At 40.9% G+C, this 24,826-nt stretch overlaps 1 long non-coding RNA gene across 1 annotated transcript; it reads left to right on the top strand.

The window, feature by feature from the left end:
• The first annotated feature begins 4,033 nt into the window (after window positions 1-4,033).
• Window positions 4,034-24,255, top strand: LOC118579226. The gene is made up of 3 exons (XR_004944452.1): window positions 4,034-4,251; window positions 13,708-17,153; window positions 22,786-24,255. It is a non-coding gene; the product is annotated as an uncharacterized LOC118579226 (long non-coding RNA).
• The last annotated feature ends 571 nt before the right edge of the window (window positions 24,256-24,826 follow it).

Here is a 24,826-nt window from a genome sequence, read left to right as displayed (position 1 = left end):
AGTCACATTTTGTGAGGAAAAAATGGAAACCATTGAAATGCTTCCTTAATAACTTAAAGTAAATAAAAGAATAGCTGCTGTCACATTGATTCATCTATTGCATGTGGGTGCTCAATAAATGTTAATTGAATTAAATTAATAACATTTACTCAGCAGTAATAAAAAATTAATTAACTGTCTGTCTTGCTGTTGCTTAGTTTATGTCCACTGATTCTTGCAATTACTTCTACCCCAAATAGGGATTTTTCTATTACAGTGACTTTCAAGACTCACTTTAATTTTTTTTCTAAGAACTATAGAGACGCTCCTAATTTTTGTCCCAATTTTAGTTTGTATTTTTGAGGTTGAAAAAGATTATTTTCTCTGAGTTAATGTCAAGAACTATGTATAACATCCCAAATATAGTTTCATGGGTTCCTTATTTAATTCTAAAATACCATCCCGTGAGAGGATATGATGCCACTTTTCCCTGTGTTCCTCATTTTAGCCCATGCTGCTTTTTAATACTTTAGAGACAATGTCAAATAACACTGTAAAGGAAGAAATCTGGGGGAATTATTGTTAGCATTCCAGCTATAAAAAAATGGAAGCTGTCAGTAACATTCACTCCCCCCCCCAAAAAAAAAATTGACTCACTTCAGATGTCAGAATTCTGGGTTGAACAGACTGGGCTCTGAATCATGTGCATGTCAGATGATTTTTTAATGAGCATCAGATAGTTCCCACTGGGGGATTAAAAAAATAAAAATATAAACAGAGATATAGAGTTAAAATAACTTTATGAATGGCAGTTTAAATTCTCCATGAAAATCCTCCCTGTGCAAACCTGGTGTGCTCCAAATGGTTGCTTAATGTAGCAAACCACTTACATTCAAAATGCTATACTTAAAAAATGCTGTACTTAAAAAAGTTGTCGCAAAATTAAAAAGAGAATCATATACCACTTGGCTGTAAACTGTACTCTCTGCATGTTTTTACATTCCAGTAACCTCTATCCAACTCTTTTTTTGTTGTTGTTACCGAATTACTTTGTGCAAAAGCAATTTAAATTACATGCAGTCTGACTGTGCGTGATAATTTGAACTGATTGTTAATTAATTCTGTTAAGCCAAGAGCTGCTGTAATCTCTAGTCATCATGGTTTGCTACCAGCTCCTTCCTGAGCTGCCTCTGAATGGACGACACACAGTCGCTGCAGCTGAACAGGCAGTTCCTTGAGTGTGCAAGAAATCACTTGTACTTCACCATGCAGAGAAAGGAAGGCTGTCAAACAGTTATTTGTAAGACTGGCTTTACGGTATCAATGCATCTCAAGTCTTAGGGTACAAAGGCTGTTGCTGATGTGTACTGTAGCCTCAGTCACTAAAAGACAATGACTTGAGATAGAGGCAAAGAATACATTAGGGACTTACATAATTACTATGAACAACAAAGCTAAGAACAGAGCTTCTTCGGAGCTCCTAGTGCTCCCAACTTTCCTAATGCTGCAACCCTTTAACACAGTTCTTCATGTTGTGGTGATCCCCAGCCATAGGATTATTTCGTTAAAGTTATAACTGTAATATTGCTATTGTTATTAATCATAAAGTAAATATCTGATATGTGACCCCCAAAGGGGTTGCACCCCCACAGGTTGAGAACACCTGCCCTAGATTGAGCTCAGCTGACTACAGAGGAGTCCTTGGGCAACTTAAGGTTCTAAGCCTGAGTGTTCTCATTCATCGACTAATTTCAATTCTAACTCTAATAATTCACCTAGTAATACTAACTGTTACTTTTCTCAACAGCATTATCTATCTTCTAAACTCTTTCAGCTAGGCATTTTAACATGATAAGATATATAAACAATAACATAAAGCTTGAAGCATAAAGCAGGAACAGATACACAGGCTTTTGTACACAAAGTAGTGGTTTTCAACCTGAGCAATTTTGTCCCAGGAGAGAAATCTGGCAAGGTGAACAGTAAATTTTTTTTATTATCATAGCTTAGGGAGATAAAGTACTACTGGCATCTCCTATGTAGAAGATAAGGAGAATACTCTCTTGATATCCATTGTCTGGCTCAAAACCTGGACACTGCCAAGAAATCAAAGGCACTATTTGAATATCCATCTCAGTGGAAAATTGACTGATTATTGGATGCCCTCATTACCAGTAAGAAAAATCAACTCTCATTTTCACCATGACCATCACCATCATCATTGTGTTATTAACACGGCAAGTACTTCTTGAGTTAGAGGAAGCCTAGAGTTTGCCAATGTGTGGTGCCAATTCTATTTCCACATTCAGTATTCAATACTACATTAATTGCTGTCAACAATAGATGTTTTTCCCGAACCCCTACTTCTGCCAATCTTTTTTAGGGTAGATTAAACCACCACCAAGAGATTTAAAGCCAGCAGCATATGGGAAAGGGAATAAAAATTAAACATTGTCAAAAACCAAGGCTGTTTGGAAAATCGGAAGGAAACAAAAATGGCCCAAGATGACTGTGTGTGGCAGACTGTTTGGTCTGCTTCCAGTTCAAGCCTTCAGAGAGAGACCATCTCATGATGGGTTTTGAGAGGCCCTGATTGACAAGTCTGTGGGTTGTTCTTTCTCTTTCTTCCTTTCCCCAAAGCAGAACTCCTTAGAATTCCCAGGCTTATCTGAATGTTGGAATCACCTGAGAAGTTTCAGTAAAGGCCCCAAGGGATGGTGATTGAATTGGTTGACTGGGGAGAATGGTATCTGAGCTTTCGAATAGTTCAGAAACTTTGGATTTCTCAGCTGACTGGACTCTGTAGGAGTGTCAGGGACTCACACTCCTCAGAGGTAGGGACAAGCAGACATTGCTCTTCCAGAAAACAAAAGGCAATTCTGAAACAGGCCGTAGCTATGGACTTAGGAAGAGTGGATTTCCTACATGGAAACTGACGTGCTTATCAAATTATTTGAGCCTCGTTCTAGTCATCCATCGATCACTGTGGAGTCAGCCTAACCCTGGGCTTGCTGTAGAAAATGTGATTATAGAACACATTTTCCATCTTTCAGTAGTGCTACCTGAAGATGTCCCTAGGACCAACCTGGTGGTTTGTTTAAGAATGTGTTTCCATGTTTCTTCTTTTTCCGTTCAGGACTTTGCTTACAGTTGTAGGTATGCTATATATTAAGTTGTCCTCTAGCTTCATCCTCCCTCTGATATAGCAGGGTAGAATTCTACTTCTCTACACACTCCCATTTGCTAAAGTGTGGGGTACTTTTAGTGGGCATACTGAATCCCAATGTTCGGTTCAGTGTTGGCTCCATCATAAACTCTTTTATTACATAGAATGAGGTCACAAGCTTCTCAGCTTTCCCATTGCCTTTCAAACTGGGGTCTTGGCCAGGACGTTGCCAGGGGTTTCCTGAACATCCCCTCTTATCCCAGTTAATTTCACATGATAAGGTATGTTTCCCAGAAGACAACCCCAAAGCCAGAGAGGCTATCACCTGAATAGGCACCTATGAAATGCCAATGCCTAGAACAAAACATCCCATATATGAAAGGGGTGTGTGTTTTAGAGATTTTTCTGACATCAGAGAAAGATCCAGCTTGTAGACTGTTCATCTACACATGGCTTGTTTTTCTAAATAGAAGGAAAGTGATGTTTGTAGAAACAAAAGCAAGAAAAAAATGAATAGGGATTTTATTGAGACATCAGAAAGTATCAGAATCACCTGGCTTCTTGTATCCATGATACACTGTGATGCTAATACTACACGGTGACATCTTGTTGATCTATATGAAAGAATTCTTTGGTTTTCCCCACTCACCATCCTAAAAACTGATAGTAGAAAATGCATTACAAATTAGTATGAAATTTACAGTGTATATAAAAGTTTGTGATTGTACTTTTCAATTCTATCCCAAAATAATCTTGTTCAGTAGTGTTTTATTCCATTTCATAGGACTTTATTCTTTTAAAGTGTAAAATGTGAATTTTCCTGCAAATGTCCTTTCTTAGATCACAGTGGGTTTGTGCATGTGTGTTTTCTTTTTTTCATCTAGATACGCAACTTACAAATGAAAAGCATGCAGAAGAGAAACCTATTAATGCTATTATTATAAATTCAGTATCCGAATTCAGTATCACAGATGGACCAGCCCAGGAAAGCCCCAATGAGAAAAACCTGTCAGGATCGAGCACTTCACTCTCCTCCCTCGAAGAATGCCAAACGAAATTTCCATACCTCCAAACTAATACTTCAGTTCATCAGAGAGATGCTGATGGTACGTTTCTCAGAATACAACCCATTTCTAAATAAAGCTCCCAACCCCAGCCCTTGTAAAATCACTACATATGCTGTTAGAAAGAGAAAAAAAGTCTTTATGAATATTAAACAGGATGACTTTGATTTGAAAACCCTGATGAATGACATGTGTCAAGGTCACTTTGTAGCTAGGAGGTGCTTGGCAGAGTGTTTGCTCCCAGAGCTGGAAATTGAAGGCTATGCGTTTTAAATAGCTCAGACCAGAGCAGCATGCTTGGATGGGGCTGGAAAATGAGTAAAATCAAATAAAAATGTCTTTTCTCAGAAATGAGACCATTCTGTCTGTGGCTTTAAGCATATGGGGCAAGGGGAGAACAGAGTGGAAAAATAATAAAATGCTCAAAACAACAGACATACAAACATGGGAAGATGGCTCAGCTTGTAATGTGCTTGCTATATAAGAATGAGGACCTGAGTTCAATCCCCAGAACCCACATAAAGAAGCTTGCAGTGGTGGTACGATCTTAATCCCACCACTGGGGAGGTGTAAGCAGCAGATCCTTGGGCCTCGCTGGCTAGCCAGTCTAGCCTAAGTAGGTGAATTCTAGGTCAGTGAGATACACTGTCTCAAAAGCCAAGCAAAATACCTGAGGGATGACTCTCAAGGTTGACCTCTGACCTCTACACACATAATACAACCCCTACCCCAAACACAATTGAAAAAGATCGTATAAAATATCAAGGTATTTCCATCAACCATCTCTGGACAAGGGTTGACTCTCGGAACGGCCACTCAAGAGTTCTGTGATATTCTGAGTCCGTACTCAGGGTGGCATTGAAATAATCCCTGGGCTTCTTGGAGGTGTTGTTTCTCATCTGCACCTCATATTTCATTACTGAAAATAAGAAACATGGTTAAAGCTTGTATAAAAACTCCCCCCTCCCTCATCACATTAATTTGACTACTGCTCCTGAAGTTCACTAATTGGTTGAAACAGGACAGGTTTGAGGTTTGCCTTTTCTGTTTTAACATCCCAACCTCAGTCTCTTAGTTAGATACCAGGGTTAGCAACAACCCACTGGCCAGTGTGGGGCTCAAGTGGAGTCTGTGTACAAAGCCTCTACTGCCGAAGCTGGCACACAGAAATTCAACTTGAGCTTTTCTTATTGCAGTTTCTGAGAGGAAAGAGAGAGACTTCTACCATGTGTTGTCAATGGGCTATCTTATGAAAAAGTTGATATGGATACTTAAAAGCAGAGACTAGAGATTTGGTTAAGATTGCCAGGAAAGAATGTGACTACCAATGCTGGAGGGAACAGTGAGGACAGCGCAAAACTGAAGAACACCACAGCTGAAGGTCATTAAAACCTCATTTTGAGAGGACAGCTGTGTCTGTCAATCACAAAGTTGCAAGGCTAGATCTCCAGAACCCATGTGAAGAAGGTTGGTTTCTAATACCAGCACTGAGGAGGTAGGGGTACCCTGGGCTCACCTTCAGCCAATCAAGGCCACTTGGTAAGCTCCAAGTCACAGCGAGACCTTATCTTAAGGGAAGTGGACAATGTTCCTAGGGATGACAACTAAGGTATTTTTTCAGCCTTCAGAGAAAAAGGGAGGGGAGAAATAGAGATAATAGACAGATAGACAAACAGATAGATAATAGATAGCTGGATAGAAAGATAGATGATTGATAGACAGACAGTAGGAGAGACAGATAGAGTCACTTCTTTTACTCAACTCAAATCTGGAGAAACAATAGGTTTAGAGTTGCTAGATTTTATTTTAATTTGAAACAGGATCTCACTATGCAGCCCTGACTGTTCTAGAATTCATATTGTAGACCAGGCTGGCTTTGAACTCACAGAGATCCACTTGCCTCTGCCTCCCAAGTACTGGGATTAAAGGGGTGCCTCACTCTGCCCAGCTGAGTTGTCAAATCTTAAAGTGATCTAAAATATGTAGAGAATAAGAAACTTCTAACTATTTTAATATGCATAATGACTTCTATGTACTTTCTGGCACACAGGCATCTCTATGTGTCTTTGGGTCCACTTTATCTGTTGACTAGGGCTTCCACTAGAGTTTAACTCTGGTCAAGATGAAGGGAAGGCATGAAAACAAGCAGGGAGTGGGAAGAACATCTAATAATGTTTCAGTGGGTTTTACTGGGGAAATAGGGATATTGCTCCTGTGTGCACCAGGGTAATGTTCCCAGAATTAGGAACTGTCACTATACACATTCAGAGACATAATATCCTACACAGAGCATTCCCCTCTGTCCAGTTGGGAACCCAGAGAGAAGCATGAGATCAGCTGACTCCTGTTCTCAGGGAAAGGGGAAAATGACCACTTTGTTTAAATGCTCAGTGATACTCCAGAGCCTTATGGCAGAAAAGTAAGATTTCTCCTGTTCAAAAGAGCAAAGGGGGATCAGAAGGATGTGTGAGTGAAACTGTTTATTTTAAGAGGTGACTGAGACCAGGAGGACCCAGAAAACTCAGGTTTTAAGCTGAAGATGTAGGTCATAAGCCACCCTTCCTTGCTCCCTTTGTAGAAAAATAAATCTCCCTAGTGAAGTTAGAGCTTTTGGTAGCTAAATAAAAGAGGAAGTAAAAGACTTACACTAAGACTCACAAATCATAATTTAAAACATAAAACACTCATTATCTAAAACAGCAAGGAAATCGACAGTTAGGCCAGCCACTCCTCACTTTAGGGAATTTTTTATAGTAATTTAAGGGTGCCAAAATTGAGAAGTGGGGTCACTGTTCAAACTGAGATGAATACAGAAATGTCTGTTAGGAACACAGAGAAAACAGGAAGGGAGCAGAGAAGACTGTGTCCACTTTCATGCAGTTTGTGGTTAATTTATTTTGAAAAGTATAAATGAGTGCACAGGAATGCTTGCTTAATTACTAATATCTATATACATCACCTCCACTTAAAACAGGGTGGAAAAAGCTCACATAGGCAGATTTTATAAAAATGTGTTGCATACATTAGCAGAGTTCACAGGGTGTGCTCTGATGAGAATTTAAAAGGATCTTTACTGAACCTCGTAGTCTCTACTCCAGCAGTTTCTCAGTAGCTATGGTTCATCATGTGTGGTCTCTTTCCAGAAGGAAATGGAAAACACACCAGGGTACACTGCATGCAACTGCCCCCACATCCATAATCTTCTACTTGCAAAAGCATCATATGGAAAAGGAAGCCAGGGCCACACATCACCTTCATAGCATGCTCCTTGGAAAGTAATCCTGGAAATACGCCTAATTGATGTATAATTTTGAATTTCAGACATCTCATCCAGGTGGAAGGAGAAAATCATAAATACAGGATACCTGCAAAGAATAGTCTTAATTACACCATGGGCTACTGAATAAAATGATTACATTTTCTACACTGTAAATTTCACACAATTAAATGTAGTGGTGTCACCTTATAAAGTATTTCAATTTTATAATTATTTCAGTTCATTTGCTCAGAAAAAAACATAAGCACAAATTTACCAAGTATCACCCAAATCTAGTCATTCTACTTCTAAAGGAGTGACGTGGATGTTATTTGTGCTTGTCTGAGCTTAAATAGATCTTGACATATTTAAGGAGCTGTTAAAATTGATGACATCAGGAATGATAGCCCCTCCAGAGAAAGGCATTCAGTCACACTTTATTTACTCGAATTCTACGTTACAGACATTTATTTATAAAGAACTTAATGCTGGGGGAGGGTGATCAGTTTTTAATGCTTCTGGACCCAGAACCTTCAGTACTCAATTGATGCTATTATGCTGCAAGTCTGACCATGGCAGCACCCAGCTGTTCTGAGGGGCTGGGCTGGAGCCAGACTCTTCTGGTCTATTTCTCATCCTACTTTGTTCTAGGAGAGTAATGGGTGAGGTTGTTGTTTCTCTGGGTTGCTTCTATAAGAACTACACTTGGGACACTTTGCTTGATAACTGACAAGGAAACAAGAGGCTGTTACTGAAGTGAAAATGGCCCAGGAGCCATTATTGGCAACAAGAGATGCCCCTGGTCTCCATTCTTCTCATGTGGGGAAATCATAGAGTGAAACAGAAAGCTGAGAGGGCAATGTCAAGGAACAGTGATGAGGCTGACCCCCAGGTACACACATGGAACTTCTTGGTTGTTATCATTCCCACTATAATTAAACATGAGCCTTTCTAATGAGACACATTCTCCCTCTTAATTAGCCAATCCCCAGCAGAATGTTTAGCACCTCAAAGCTGCCTTAATTCTTCTGTGTTATTAGAGTATCATCACTTAGCACATTCCAGCTTGAAAGTACCCTGGAGGTATAGAAAGGACTTGAGACAGCCCTCAGAGGAATTTGCCAAGGCTTATTGCTCACACCTAAATACAGCTGTCGCAGCTTGGCCTGCAGATCTTGGATCATCTTCTACTGCCTTTATTTCAGGTTTAGGAGGCAGGATGGGCATTCTGACAGCAGTGATTAGAGGCAATGCCAGGGTACCAGGTGGTTCAATAGAGAGGATTTCCTGTGCAAGGAACTTGTTGCAAAGAGAGTTGAAAAGGCCAGTGCAGCAAACAGTGAGGTCACCCAGAAATCCACACCATGAGAAGACTCTATCTGCCCCAGATCCTCTAGACTGTCACTACTGCACTGAATTCATAGACCCCTAGCAACTAACCAGTACTAGACAGTAGCTGCTTTTTATTCAGAGCCATGTGGAGGAGGGCTGAAGAGAGTAGAAGAGGGAGAGGTGGAGAGAGAGGGGGGAGGGGGAGGGGGCAGAGGGAAAGAGAGAGATAGAGAGAGGGGGGAGAGAGAGGAGAGAGAGAGAGAGAGAGAGAGAGAGAGAGAGAGAGAGAGAGAGAGAGAGATTCCTTCCTTCTCCCCCAGCCTCTTAGGTTTTGGTGGATGCTTCCCATTGGCTGAAACTAGCTAGTAGTCATGGAAATAACTCCATTGCCAGCCTTGGGAATCAGAGAAGGACTGGGTCCTCCAAAATGCTCGCACCTAGCAGAAAGCAGAGGCATGGAAGAGCATAGCCAACTCTAGTTCAAAGCTCTGGAAAGTCCTCAGTTCACATAAGAACCAACCCACTTGCTGGCATTCCTGGATCATGGCACTTTAAATTCTCTGACCCTGGGGGGCCACATCTATAAACAGAGGTGATAGGAGCATTCAATCCAGGGTCTTCTTGAGGGTTAAGACTCATTTAACACACAGAGGACTGTGAACTGGCTTTCGGTGAGATGTGGACACATGGAACAGGGGGATTCAAAGTACATAATTCAGATCTAGAATCAGCCTTCAGCAGGACATGGGGCCTTCAGTGATATTCTCTCAATTTTGGTCTTTTTCACTTAGACTCATTCACTGATTGGTCCAGTGAGAGATGGCGGGCTAAGTTCACCCTGTGGGCAGCACTGTGAAGGAAACGGTGTGATGCTGTGCATGTTTGCGCAAGAGTGTCATTTGGAGGGAAGATGTTTCACCCAAAGAATCTAAAGGTTTGAGCATGACTTGGGTGAAGCTGCCACCAGGAGTATGACGCAAGAAGAGAGTATCCCATAGGCAAAGGTTGCTAGGCAGGTCCCTTTCGAATACTGGGATTCAGTAGAGTGAGAGAGTAAGGAGTGAGACACAGCCAGAAGGGAGAGAGAGTGGCAGGAGGCTTGTAGGAGCTTCTTGCCAAGGCAAGGGTTAGGACTTGAAGTGGGAATAAGTTCTTTTCATCCAGGAATTCAAGTGTCACAAGGGTTCACAGATTCAAAATCAGTGCATGTGGTGGCAGACCACCTTCAGAGAGAGGTTATGGCTGTGTACCAGAAGACAGCTAATGAAGGTACAACCAGGGCAGGAAGTCTGCAGGTGGCTGAGGAAGCTTGTGGTGCAGTCAAGACTGACTAAAAACTGCATCGAGAGAGTAGGAGAAGTCCAATGGCCAATGATGATGCCAGGTTTCTAGTGACTTCTTCAGGGTGCTGCCACCCACAAGGGCAAACTGGGAAGGGCCAGGTGTGTGGCATGGAGAAGAGGATGGTACAAAATAGGACCTGGCCTTAGGAAGCAGTGTGTTTGGAAGACCCTGCATTAAGAGCTGACTATTGGCAGCTGGATACATGATGCACTCTTTCAGACTGGCCAAAAGAAGGGACATTAATCATGAGCTACGCCTCCAGATACCATGTTTATTAAATACTACAGCCCAGGAAGCTACAAGGAAAGAAAAATATACTCAGTCTGGAGAACGGGAAGTCCTGGACTCCTCAAACAGTTATAAAATTTCTTCTGAACTGCTTATATTACTTTTGTGCAAACAAAATGGCCATATGCAAAAGAGTTCAGCCTGCTGGTGTAGTATTCTTTAATATGCCTTTTAGGAAAGTACGGTGCACACTTGAAAGTTCAGAAAAATCTGTTTGCAATTCATTAATGTTACCGTGGTTTTCTCGAGCAAGAGGCTCTGCCTTTTATAACCAAATAAATGGGACCGACTTAAAACCAGGGGTGTGATTGGGGGGGGCGGTTCTATTCTCAAGTGTAAAATAGAAGATGGAAGGAAACAGATGCCAACTTAGCCAAAGGACTAAGCCCCAACTTTTTGGGTAAATAAAATCTATGGCATCCACCAGAAGCAGAGGCCTCCAGAGTGCCAGCTGGAGGTGACACTGGCTAATGCAGCTGAATCAAAAGGTCATATGCCCTCCTGAAAATACAAAGCCATTTTGCAGGCAGGCTTTTCATACTCTGGTAAGAATCTCCAACTTTAAACATTATAGTCACCTTGTACCCTGTTCCACTCACACACAACCCAAATGTTCAGCTTTACACATAAAAGGCAGGAACTCAAAGGGGTCATTTTTTGTAGGGTCACAACCTTAAGTAAGATTTTTGAGGCCCCAGTCTGAAGAATAGCGTCTAGAGTTGACTTGGAGTATTTTCTACTGAGAATAATTTCTCTGCCAGGAGCTGATAAAGGTAGAGTCGGCATGGGTGAAATCGAATGAGGTTGTGTGCTACACATCCTGGATCACTAACACATACTCTTCAGAAAGGCTTAGGCAGAATAGAGTCCCTGAACTATTAAGAACTTAATCCTGAATTTTTGTGGGTGGTTTGTGGTGACTTATGAGAGATGAGTGAGTTGGCCATATGCTAGAAGCTGGTGTTAAGTGAATAAAAATACAGCCAGCCTGGCAGAGAGATGAGTATGCATGCTGCAGAGGTATTAGGGAGCAGGCTGCCTGAACTATAAATGCTGAGGCATGGCTGTTAAAGTCATCGTAAAAGTCATGGTGTGTGTGTGTGTGTGTGTGTGTGTGTGTGTGTGTGTGTGTGTGTGTTAAACACCACCTTTCTGAAAAGAGAGAAAGGGGGAGGTGGGAAGATCAGGAGAGCAGAAGATTGCTGTGCACCTACACTCGGATTTTGCTTTAGAACTTAGAACAGTGCAAACACGCATTTTTTAAAATATTTGCTCCTCTTTTTAAGAGGCTGTTTCTAAGTTTTCCCTTCCTTCGGAAAGTACACAGTTTTTGAACAATTAAGAGCAAAACTGTGCTTCGGAGATGGATCCAGCTGTAAAGGTCTTGCCAAAAAAGCATGAGGGCCGGAATTTGGATTCCCAGCACCCACATCAAAAGAAAATGACAGGCTGGGGAGCATGTGACTGTGTGTACGGCTGGCCTTGGACTTCTGGTCCTTTTGCCTCAGCTTGTCTAGTGCTAAGGGAAGTCTATTCTGCATGACTGTGCAGATGTCACAGGCTACAGTCAGAAAACCACAAAATTATTAACATGCTTATTGAAACAATGGATTCTTATGGAACCCAAACTTTATAGACTGGTAAATCCATCTGGAGGAGAAATTTCCCCCAACTCATTCTGGAATGTGACATTCAACCATCAACAATCTTCAGATTACTCATTAATTGGATTATATGAATTATTACCTATGCTTTTACAAAAAAAAAAAACCACTCACATTTTTTGAGACTTCTAAAACACACACACAAAATATAATTTTAATAAGAGAACTGCCACATCATTCTAACTAACTCCCTTTATGGAGCAAAAATATATAATAATCTATAACCCATTGCAGCTGTTTGGCTGGAATTACCAATTACCTTCAATACCTAAGAGATGCTTTCCAGATTTTTTAACAAGTCCTTACAGTAAATTTTTAAACCAATTTTCTTAAAGGCAACTGATAAGATTTAAAACTTCTTAGGCAAGAGGTGACGAGGATCTCTACTTAAACAACTCGAATATGAAATCAAGGCTTTCTACAACTACAGGAAGATGGAGACAGGAATTAAAATAAATCACAACCCAAAAAGCTGGGATTATTTTAAATGGTATTTCAATAAAATTTGGAACCGTGCTTTTCCCTTATGTTTGAACATGGGTTTGGTGGACTTATGTGAGACCATGTCGAGCATATCTTTAAGCCTGGTGACAAGCAGTCAAACATCTGTGGTCTCTCCTTGTCCCCAGCTCTAACGGCTTCTGAGCCAGTGCACTTGAGAAAGGACTGTTGTCATTCCAAGAGTTGCAAAGACAAGTAGCTCCTCCAGTGCCTTCCCAGCACCTCACAGGCAAACTAAATCAAGAGGTCCAAGGCAAAGTGACAGCACATTTCAAGGAACTCGATTAGGCAGAATCAATAGTGAATGCTCGGGAAGTTAACAATGTGATTACTTAAACAGTGAGTAGCAGAATGAGGGAGACGCTGGGCTGACAAGCTATGCACACCACCAAGCATAGCTGGAGACACAGCTCATAGAATGAGGTACTTGCTGTACAAGCATAAGGACCTGATTCAGATTCTCAGGCCTGAGCAAAAAAGTCAGGCATGGTGTCACACCTGTAACCCTAGTCCTGGCAAAGGTCAGAGATATGTGGATCCCAGGGGCTCCGTAGACCACCAAAATAGCATTCTCCAGCTCCAGTGAGAGATGCCAGCTCAGAAAATAAGGTGGAGAAACAATTGATGAAGACATCCCAGTGTCGTCTCTGGCTTCTACAACAGCCTGCACAGGCAAGCACACACACATACAAATAACATGATGACTGTACAGTTACCAAGTACACATCTCCATATCTGTCCATATTTGAGTGACACTCCTATATGTGTTAACACTAAATTTTCTTCCATCTTTATTATATTTTTGTCCCATGTCACAGTAAGTGTATGGTGTGTATGTATGTGCATGTTCATATATGCTGGTACTGGGATGGAACTATATCCTCCTGCTTATGCAGTAACCACTTTACCAACTGGGCTGGCTCTCCAGCTTGCCCATCATGCACCTTATTATTTTAATTGTTCATATATGTGGTGCAACCTGAACAACCAATGGGTTTATGTAATATGCAGTTGGAATGATCAGGTGAGGGCAGTTAGCAATGCTGTCACCGCAAACGCTATTTACATTTTTTGAGTGATTCACATGTACTGATCTTCTCTTTCTTTAAACAGAGGAGTGTGCCTCCCTGATCCTCACCTGCCTCTTTTGCCAATTCTTGGACTGCCTCCTCATGCTCCCTGACACGTGTGAAACGGTATGCATCAACCTATGCTGCCCCTCTCACAGGTATTACTCCGCCTCAGATGAGAACCATCCACGCAATGATTGCAACTTGACCTGTGATGTGGACTGTAGCCTCTTTGAATCCTGCCACGAGACTAGTGAGTGCCTGGAGCTGGCCATGGAGATATCAGAAATCTGTTACCGCTAATGCAAGGAGAGAGAAGCATGTGGGCGGTCGGTCCTGTTGGCCACAGTGGGGAATTCTATTACATTGCATCTGAGATAAGAGTTCCATGTGCCCAAATGCAAGGACCATACATGTTTCTTGGATGCTCTAGGCCATTTTATGCTGCACCTGCCTGGGAAAGCTACTACTGTCAACTCAGTGGTCTTGTTCCAAATTTCACAACCGCATGGCTCACTGCAAAATATGATTCTTGATCACACACATGATGAACAAATTGCAAATATCTCTTAAATGCCATAGGTACAAGATGTTTCTTGACTGTTAAATAGCATGCTAAACCACACTGCGCTCTTGACTCGGCAGCCTGCATTGTGGCTCCAACTTCATTCATGAATTCAGAACAAATTGTGCTTTCTTGTAGGCTCAACACACATTAGTTATCTTTCTGATGGACTCATGCATAAACATTATGCATTATTGGTTATTATTAATAATGTATTGTGTAACATCATTTTGTAATTAAAAATTTATTTATACAGTCTCTTAAAATTCACTTATATGTACAGCTTAGGTAGGAAAGGGAATTAAATGAATCAGAAACCATGTTCCTATAATTAAAGCAGATGTCTTTGAAACCTCTCCAATGAATCTTGAATCTAGTAGACTTCAGGAGAGCCCTATAATTCTAGACAATATCATTATATGTCTGTGACTGTATCTTAAGAGGTCATGCATATTCTTAATTGGTTACATAAACATGCTTCTTTATTATAATAAGCAAAAAATGGAAGCCGTGTATGTGTTTCAGGAATATGATCTATGATAATATCTTCACTTTCCTCACTTCTGTTTGTTAGGCTTAATAAGCAACAGGATATTCAAAAGAAATCAGTCCATTTTACTAAACTATCACCTAAAATAAATACACCTGCAGAAACTTGCTCAGCTCCCACTGCCCAACGCAGCATGCATGCCCTGGAAACCACAATTCTAAAACCAAATTTGTATTTATTTTTCTGTTAATAAAGTAACTGATGACTGCATTGAAACCTCTTTACCCTTAAACTGCTGCAAAAGGCATGCTGTGTGCTATGAAGTTACTTTCAAATGAAATAAATCAAAACACACACCTGGCAGGAAAGGCACATCTAGGTTGAAGTAACTTGGAAGTCTCCATACTCTGTAGGTGGGGACCAGTGAGGGAAAGACTTTGTTCATAGGCATGCATGCATGTATCACCATTGATGGAACACAGTGGGTTTCATATGAACAGACAAAGCATGACATAGCAGCAAACAAACAGAGCAGACAATGGAAAGTGGGGGCTGAGAGATACTGATGTGGGTGGAAGGAATAAGCATTATGACAGCCCCCCCAATAATTGTTTGATTTTTACATTGTTTCGCTCTCCTGCTTTGGGTAATTTTAGACAGAAGCAATGTCTGTATAGTAAACCACCCTGATTTTTCTACTCTGTAGTAATTTTCAAAGATGGGACAGAATTAATCCTTAAAAACTGATGCTGAGCTGCCTTGAGATTGTATTCAACCCCTCTTGGCTTGCTCCTGAAAGCAGGGTATATCTATGGTTAATGCTGGCTTTCTTCTTGTGTGGCTGTTGTGTTATTCATGGACCACAAAGAATAAGATTATGCCATCCCTAGTCCCCAATATTTCTTTTTCTCTCCCTTTCAGAAGCTCAAAGTTACAACTCTCAACTCTGTGTATATAATTCACAGATCATTAAAAATAATGTGGAAGGGCATGGTGGTACCCACCTGAATTTCAGCACTTGGAAAATCAAATCAGGGGTATCAGAAATTCAATGTCTCATCAGATACGTAGCAAGTTGGAGACCAACCTGGTCTACACAAAGAGTGTCATTAAAATTATGAAAACACAAAGCAAGCCCCATGAATGAGTAGATCCAAGATAACATGGTGAGTTCATGATCAGGATCCTAACTCGGGGTTTAACTCTGCTTCCTTACATGACAGTTCTTCACTCATTAACATCGAAAACATTAGAACACTGCCCCCTGATGACAAACAATGACAACCTTGAACCCCTTATGCTTCCAACCCCCAACACTCTGTCTCTTCTCCAAGCACCCAGCTCTCAACTCACATCCTAGTCACCAAAGAAGGACCCATAGAGGTCTTTGGAACTCCACCCCAACAGTACTTATTTATGTATCTGGTCTCATTGCTCAGTCTGTTATATTTGTGTTCAATGTTTTGCCATCAGCCCCTCATTCTTTCTCAACCACATACCTTCAATTTAAAAAAAGACTGTGCATTTCACATATAAATTCAATGATTGTTGTTTCGAGACACACACTTCAGCAGCTCTTCCTTGACAGCCCTGTCAGAACCCTTTAGAACCCTCCCACGGCCTTGCTTTCCACAGTTGGCTAACTTGTTCCTCACTCTGAGAATTCACCATGCTCAACAAAAAAGGGTCAGTTAGACAAAGTGTGAAATTTCTTTTCTTTACAGCCAATAATAAAATATCATCCTTTTTTTTTCAAACTTGAATGGTGATTTCAATTGAATTCCTACGCAATAAAACATGGGCAGCTGGGAAAACACAATTGCAGCAGTAAGCCATATCAAAGCCGAACACAGTTAATGATTAAACACAAATATTAGGATCTGAGAAGGCATGGGTATTCTACACCAATAATGAAGGTCTGTGATTACAAATTGAGATAATGCTGTACTTCAAGGTAGGCCTTCTTAGGGAATGCAGCATTCTACTTTAAGGAAGCACACTAGAATCAAAGAGATTATTGAATATACATACAGTCCTTTTTGGAGAATGGAGAAAAGAGATACCCCCACCCAGGCCTGTAACCATACAGTTACAATGTCTTTGCTTTGCTCCATGGATTTTTATAAAACCATTACTCTGCTAAAAAGCCACCAAAATATGGAAAGCAATGAAGAAATGAAGTTATATTTCACTTGCTAATGAAATCACCCCACTACCTGAGCTGAGAGGCCTACAAAATTAACTGCAATGCTGGACAATCAAAGTTAATAGAGTGAAAAGTACTTCAGATTTTCTTCCAAGATGATCAAAAAAACATATCCATGCAGGGAAACTTTACCAATAGGAATCCTCAAGGAGATCCTTCAGAATTGCTTTCAAGGATAAACACACAGGTAGAAGATGTTTGAAGAAGGAATTTCATCACTCAGGACAGGTAATGTCTCCCTCTACAAAAGGGGAAGGGAGAAAAATGTGTCCTGTGATAGCCTTTCTCACTATGATATATATGTAATTTATTGCATTTATTAGCAAAAGAAAGGTATATTATGGCTTGTTGTTCTGCAGGTGCTGCTCAATAGTTTGGTAGTTGTATTTCTATGGGTTTCAGTATCCTTTATAGCAGCACATATATGTTCAGAGCATGGCCTGGAGGCAGACTCAGGGAAGGACTGGGTCCCACAATGTCTTTCAAGAGCATGCTTCCAATGCCCAGGAGGCGTTTCACTAGATACAACTTCTCAAAGACAGCCACAATATGGACAAAGAGTCTCACACTTGGGCTGCTGGGAAATCACTCAAGATCCCAGGGACAGCACTTAATTAAGGGAATCATGAGCATTGCCACTCAACTGTGAAGTTTCTTCAGACTGTGTGGATTGAGGGCTTCCAAAGAAATTTGCACACTTGGATTAAGGATTTGTTGGGTACTTTGTGAAGAACAAATATGAGTAATGGCCTGGCATTTGCCATTTGCCTTCAGATGGACAACATAAAAGTTGAAGGGAACTGAGAATTGGAGGCTATCCTTGGAATTAGAAACTACATAAAATTAACTCTGTGCTTGTTACTGTCCAGAGCGAAGTCCAAACAGCCCCTTCCATTATAAAGAAGGAGCAGAGGATGTGGAGACCAGTGAGGAACAGGGGACAGCGTGTGTTATTAAAATGAAAGCACCACCTTAGATCTACCATCCCTGCTTTCACTTTTGGTACTATCTGAATCAGGGTTACCAACCAAGAGAGTGAATTGCCCTCCTTTTCCCATGTGGCAATGCTTGGAAGCATAATTTATTGTCAAATAATAGAGAGGAAGGTTCTGAGTCTGGGTACCTAAGGGATAGAAGCCAGGCACGCTGTTGAAGATCCAATGGCAACCCATTATGTGGTACTGTGGAATATTTCCCCCAGGCTCAGGTATTTAAATACTTAGCCCCAGTGAATGACATTTTTTAGGGGGTGGGGGTTGTGAAACCATTAGGAAGGGAGGTGTGAGGGTTGGCTTTTGCAGGTTCTAGACTAAGCCTAGTTATCGGCATCCAGGCAGCTGCCATAAAATAGGAAGCTGCAACACATCCCCATTACAGAGGATTGAGCTCAGCACCGACACTTCTTCATTATGTCAGACTGAAGCCATAAGCCAAAATAAGTACTTCTCCCTTTATTTTTTAGGCATATATTTGATATGACAATTAGAAAATTAACTAATACAGCCCCCTTGAAACAAAGAAATATCTAAACGTCAGTTGTCTAGTTTAAGCGACCCTGCTCAGGATGCTTTTGGCCATCTCAATTAATAATCTTCACCCAAAACACTGCTAAAATCAGAGTTGCCAAATAAAACACGGGATACCTTGCTAACTTTGAATTTTAGAACAATTCAAATATCTTCGTATGAATATACAAACTACTGTATGTAACCTATTTATACTAAATAAAAATGATTATTAAATCTGGAACAATGGTTCAAAAGTCCTTCGCTCTAGAGAGAGACCTGTTCCCAGCTCTTTTTCCAGAAGAACAAGAACTGGTCATCGCTTTGGTTCCATCCCAGGTCATTCACTGAGTCATATCTTCTATTCTGTGTAATTAAGAATGATCATGGGACTCTGGTTTAAAGAAGTTCTGTGTTTTATTTTCTGCCTCCAAAGGGCCACTATCCTAGATAGAAGTCACCAAGCTATAGTTTCTGTTCTTCATCTCTACCATTAACTTCGAAGCACCTCAGCCTACGGCTTTCTTTACTCAAGGAGTGAGGAGCTAGTATAGATTGGATATTAAGTTTCCTTTAAAAGGTCTTATATTAGAATCATGCTCCTCAGCATGATACTCTTGAAGCTAGTAGAGTGTAAGAGGTAGCACATAGTAGGAGGTCTTTGAGTCAGTAGGGAAATATCCTCAGAAAAGGGAAAGGGAGGGTGTCCAGGAGACAGCTTAGTCAGTAAAGTGTTTGCTTGTAAGCATGATGACCTGATTTGATCTCACAAACACTTTTTTTTTTAAAGCAAGTCGGTTGTGGCAGGCACATACTTGTTAGCCCAATGCTATGGGAGTAGAGACAGATCCCTTGAGCTCCCTGGCCAGGCAGCCTGGACTATTCAGTGAAATCCAGCCACTGAGAGACCTAACCTCACAGACAAAGTAACTATAAATGAGTAATAAAACCTCAGGTTGTGTTCTTGACTCTACATGCATGCCAACACGTACATGAATACTTATGTGTATGTGCATGCACACACACACACACACACACACACACACACACACACACACACACACACACAGTAGCTGGACTCTAGTCTGTTTCCCTTCCTAAGGTGAGAGGATTTGCTCTGTCATGGGCTACACCGGAAATGTCCTATCTGTCTGTCCACAGTTTCTAATGAAGTAGACTTGATCAATCACGAGCTGGGGTCTTAAAGACTGTAAACCAGTGTAAACCCATCCTTTTCAGAAGCTGAGTATTTTAGGTATATAGTGATGTAAAGCTAACGAATGGAAAAACTGGAGTTCTCAAGTCTTGAGGTCTAACACTAGCTTTTTGTGTCAGTGTTGAACCAGAAAACCCATTTTGAGAGTGGCTTGCATGGCTATGAGGGAATGTTCTCCCCTATCTACCTAGTTTCTTTCCATATATCTCTGTGAAGAGGACTGGATGGGAAGATGAGATGGAGACACTTCCTGGTCATGGGTTCAGTTCTAACAGCGAACATCTAAGCTTCATAGGGTATTTCTTTTATAACAGTGGGTTTTCTTTGTTCCCTACTTCATTATTTTATTAGGATTCATTTTGGATATGAAGATGCTGCAGTATTGAAAATACTGAAGTATTTTCTCAATCCTATCAGTTTCATTGACCAGCCCCTGTGAAACACTTTCTAATCTGAAAAATCTTCAATGCTTTTAGGGAGACTCAACAGAAACTCCTTAACTTCCCATAAAGCAATTGTCGTGGTTTCAACACAAACCTACTCTTTCCAAAGTCCATGATTGTAATTACTCACCCTACAATTTCTACAGGATTAAAAATAAAAGAGAAGATGAAATTGAGTCAAAGCTCCCATTCTTGCTTTGTAAGCAATCAGATAATTATAATTACTCTCTATTCAAAAGAAAAAAAACACTCCTTGACAATAAATGACTTAAAAGTTGTTATGTTATGCAAAGATTAAAGCTTGGAGCGTTTTCAAAATGCTTTTCTGATATGTGCCCAATAAGTAATAAATGCAAAGTCAATGTATTCCAATTTAATACTCATGCCATAGCTTTGCCTCATTCCTCTAGGGTTATGAAGACATACCTTTTAGTGTTCCATTTTCGCGAAATAACTTTGAACTCTGCTTCAGGAGACTCCATTGTGCACACTGCATCCAGGCCAATCCCTCATCAGCATTCCACTGGAGGGTTCTAGGATCATGAATGGATTTTAATCAGTCAACAACACTATGGTCAACCAAATGTATTCTGAATCTTAGACCTTTTATCTCCAAAGCTGTGCAGATTCCAAGGTCATGGCAACATCTTTTATGGCTTATTGTTCCTCAAATGTACTTAGAGTGAATTTACAAAGCCACAACTTATTTTGTGGATACAAAGCTTTCATTGGGTTCAGCCCTCCCTACATCCCCCTTGTTTCTTCTTTCAGCACTTTCTGCCAGTGGATCCTCACTTAATAGCAAGTTCCCGTAAATTTTTTTTAAAAATAAAATAAGGATATTGAACAAGATTCAGTAGCTAAGCTACTCATCATTTGTCACTGAGGCTCTTCAGAGATACACTTTAATGTTTCAAATGACAGCATAGCTTTGCAATGTAAGGCATTAGTTCCTGCAACTGTTAAGAAGGCAAGAAGCCTGGACAATGCCAGGGTCACCTCCATGGTTTTGTCATGGTCCTATGGTTTCCCATGTGGGCATAAGAGAACTACCCCTGACTCATAAGGTGAGTTTGTGGAACTGTCCACTGGAAGAGGAAATGGAAATTGGATTCCAATATTCTAAAAGCCCTCAACAGATCCACATACCCTGCAAAGTTATCACTTAACTCATTTCTTTAATAACTTTCATTTAAACAATACTACATATACATCTATTATTGCTTTGAGAATTCTAGTTCAATTCCCAAGTTGCACACAAAAGAGAAAAATAAACAAACAAAAGCAGGCATGGTAGAGAGTTCTTGAAATCTCAGAACTGGGGAGGCACAGAAAGGTGGCTCCCTGGGGTTCACTGGCCTGACAGCCTAGGTGAATTGGAGAGCTCCAAATCAATAAAGCAAGGTGGACAGCATTTTAGGAAAGACATCCAAGGTGGGCTTCTGGCCTCTACAAACACCCACACATATGAATGCAAATGCACAAACATGTGTGTGCATACACCACTACAAATTTATGCACACACACGCATATGCACTGACACATACACAGAGCAAGAGTCAGAGACAGACAGACAGACAGACAGACAGAGAGAGAGACATAGACAGAGATGAGACAGATACAGTGAGACAGCTAGACAGAGACAGAGAGAGCAAGAGCAAGGCCAATTATGTGATCCTTTAAAGAAACTTACTGCCCAATTCTAGGTAACATGTTTTAGATGGCAGTCATATGCTACATTTACAATTTATTGGGGAGCCAATAACACACCACTAATGAATGGCAGAGAGAGAGAGAGAGTAATATACTAGAGAAGGAAGACTGGCTATGCAGAGGTGTGCAGGACACATCAAAACAAGGGAAACCGGAGACAGAGAAAGGAGCCATTACCGTAAGGCACTGGGTGCTGAAAGCCTGAAGTAGGAAGCTGACAGAGCAAACAGAAGGGAAGAGATGGATGGGAAAGAAATTAGAAAAGGACCATTAGTCCTTTCTCAAAGTTCTTATTTTAAGACTCAAATATTCCCTACTGTCTATCACATATATGAGTCATGAAGGCATTATTTTCATTAGGGGAGAAACGGATTGGGGAGGGCGGGGGCCTCTATTCCAAGTGGAAAGCCAAGGTATATTTTTAGCTACATTAAGCCAGCCTTCTGCTGCTCTGAGCACTGATGTAATTCCAACATAAAACATAATCTATAATATTCCAGGGGAACAAATCCAATTCTTGGTCATATAAATTTTCATATAAGTCCATCACAATTCATTCCCAAAACATCTCATTCTCTTTGAAAGCTGGAGCTGCAGCTAGTGATCAAAAAGGGGATTTTAAAATTACTCTGGAATTTCCAGAGATGCTAAATCTAACCTGCCTATGGTGCAGGACCAATCCCCCAAACTTTAAATCAGAGGTAAAGCATTTTATGTTTTAAAAGATATATTCCTCAAAGTTTATCATGGTATATTAAAGTCAAATGTGAGTTATTACCTACCAAATCCAAAGCTGATGTCTCCCCTTGATTACCCTAGGTAGGCAAGGACAAGTATCTTCCAACCAACATATTTTTTTTTTTTACCTTTTCATCTGCCTCTTGCTATTTACAATAGAGTGAAAAGTAATGGCCAAGGAATGACTTTGCTGGGGTGGACAAAGTGCAAATCCCATCTGACTGTGCTCTTCAATTGTATTCCAGGCTCCATCAAGTTCTGTTGCGTGAAGAAGAGGGAAATGGCTTCTCCAAAGCTAGACAGATCCCAGAGGGATAATCAGCAGCTGTTCAGCTAACGAACCTGAGCATTTACTCCAGCCTACAATACTGTGTGTATATTATTGTTCAGGCCTAACAGTTTCATCTTTCCACCCTTGCTGGGTCTTTCCACATGACAGGCAGCTACCTCATGGTCAGGATGCCTGTGAAACTGTAAAGGCAAGCAGAACATCTGTAAAAAAGTACTCTGATGCAGAAACATCCATGTTGACTCTTCTGGTTTTATCCAATGTAAACACAGTCATTATTAGGAATGCCATTCCTCCTAAGAACTGGGGGAACTAGAGGTGTTGAAATCATGCTTACAACGTTGCACTTTCCTGCAGATGAAGCAGATGACTCCCCAGGACTCTAGATCCAAGATGCATCCTCTAGGTTCACAGTCCCAAATACCCTCCCTTCCAGTCTCTGGTATTATTTAGCTGTTAGGAGATTCCTGATCTAGAATGTTTTCTTATTCTGTGGGAATGTTTTAACCCAAGGTTTCCAGTTAACTATAGAAAGTAGGGTAAGAAGGTTACAGTCTATACATATAAATGTCTTCAAATCCTGACACCACCATTTACTAAGGAATAACACAGAACTGTTATGAAGTGTGATATTTGGATCCTACCCTACTGGGTCACTGATAGGAATAAGCAGAAAATTAAACAAGATCCACTTGACTTATGTGTCTCTTGGAAGTTTCTTGGAGGGTCTCCTTGGAAACACAGGACATCTGAGAAGTTTGGTCCTGAGCTACTCCTCAACTCACAATATCAACCCCAACCCTCCTAACAATTAAAAACAAATCTTTCTTTGAAAACAAAACTTCCATGATTAAAAATAAAGAGAATATTATTAGGATTTGATTTCTGAGAATGGATGAATACATACATGGTCATACAAAGTTTAAAAAGCCATCATGTTAATAAATCTTCTGGTTCTTGGAAGAGCAGGCAAAGTTGAGAGTGAATTGCATAGGAATAAAGACAGGGTCTCTCAGCCCGTGAGGCAATAGCAGGTAAGGAGGTCTGTATAGGACACACTGTAATCCCCTGGCAAGAGTGGGCCAAGACTAGAGAACCATGATCACTTTAAATGTCTGTGAGGCTGCTGAGTAAAAGGTAGAAGTTGACTTATGGGTACATTCTGGATTTGCCATGCTGGGAAGTAATATTATGTATTGATTTATTTATTTGTGTGTTTGTTTGATTGGTTGGTTCTCTCACTATAAGAAAGGAGTTTCCAGAAAGCAATGGATAGTAACAACCCAAGATTGACTCCTTGTTGTCGTGCATGGTCTTAGCAACATTCAGATAGTCTGTGCAAAGTTTGCAAGCATCTTCCTAGAAGCTCATGGGAAAATTCAGTAACTGGGTAGTGTTTAGCCTCAGAGACAATAGGACTGTGTTGTGTGATGGAAATAAAGATACAACTGCTACTCTGACAGTGTTGAGTACTTGTATGAAGATTTCCCAGTGAACAGTGTTCTGGGTTTTCGTTTCATTTTTTTTTTAAATCCATTTTACATACCAATCACGGATCCCCCTCTCATCTCTCCTCCCACTCCCCGACTCCTGCCTTTTCCTATCACCCTTCATCCCCTCCTCCAAAAGGGTAAGTTTTCCCATGGGGGGAGAGCTAAGCCTGGAACATCCAGTTGAAGCTAGACCAAGCCCCTCTCCCCTGTATCAAGGGTGAGCAAGATGTCTGACCATAGGTAATGGGCTCCAGAAAGTCAGCTCATGAACCAGGGATAGATCCTGATCTCACTGCCGGGGGCCCTCAAACAGACTCAGCTAAACAACTGTCTCCTGTACGCAGAGGGTCTAGTTTGGTCCCATGCAGGTTCTACCCCTGTTGGTATAAAGTTCGTGAGTTCCTATGAGCTTGGTTCAGTTGTCTCTGAAGATCTCTCCATCATGATCTTGACTCCCCTTGCTCATAGAATTCCTCTTCCCTCTCTTTGACTGGACTCCTGGAG

The sequence above is a fragment of the Onychomys torridus genome, chromosome 3 (assembly GCF_903995425.1).
Source record: "Onychomys torridus chromosome 3, mOncTor1.1, whole genome shotgun sequence".
Classification (NCBI taxonomy): domain Eukaryota; kingdom Metazoa; phylum Chordata; class Mammalia; order Rodentia; family Cricetidae; genus Onychomys; species Onychomys torridus.
Note: the sequence above shows the minus strand (reverse complement) of the source record. Positions and strands in the feature narration are given on the sequence as shown.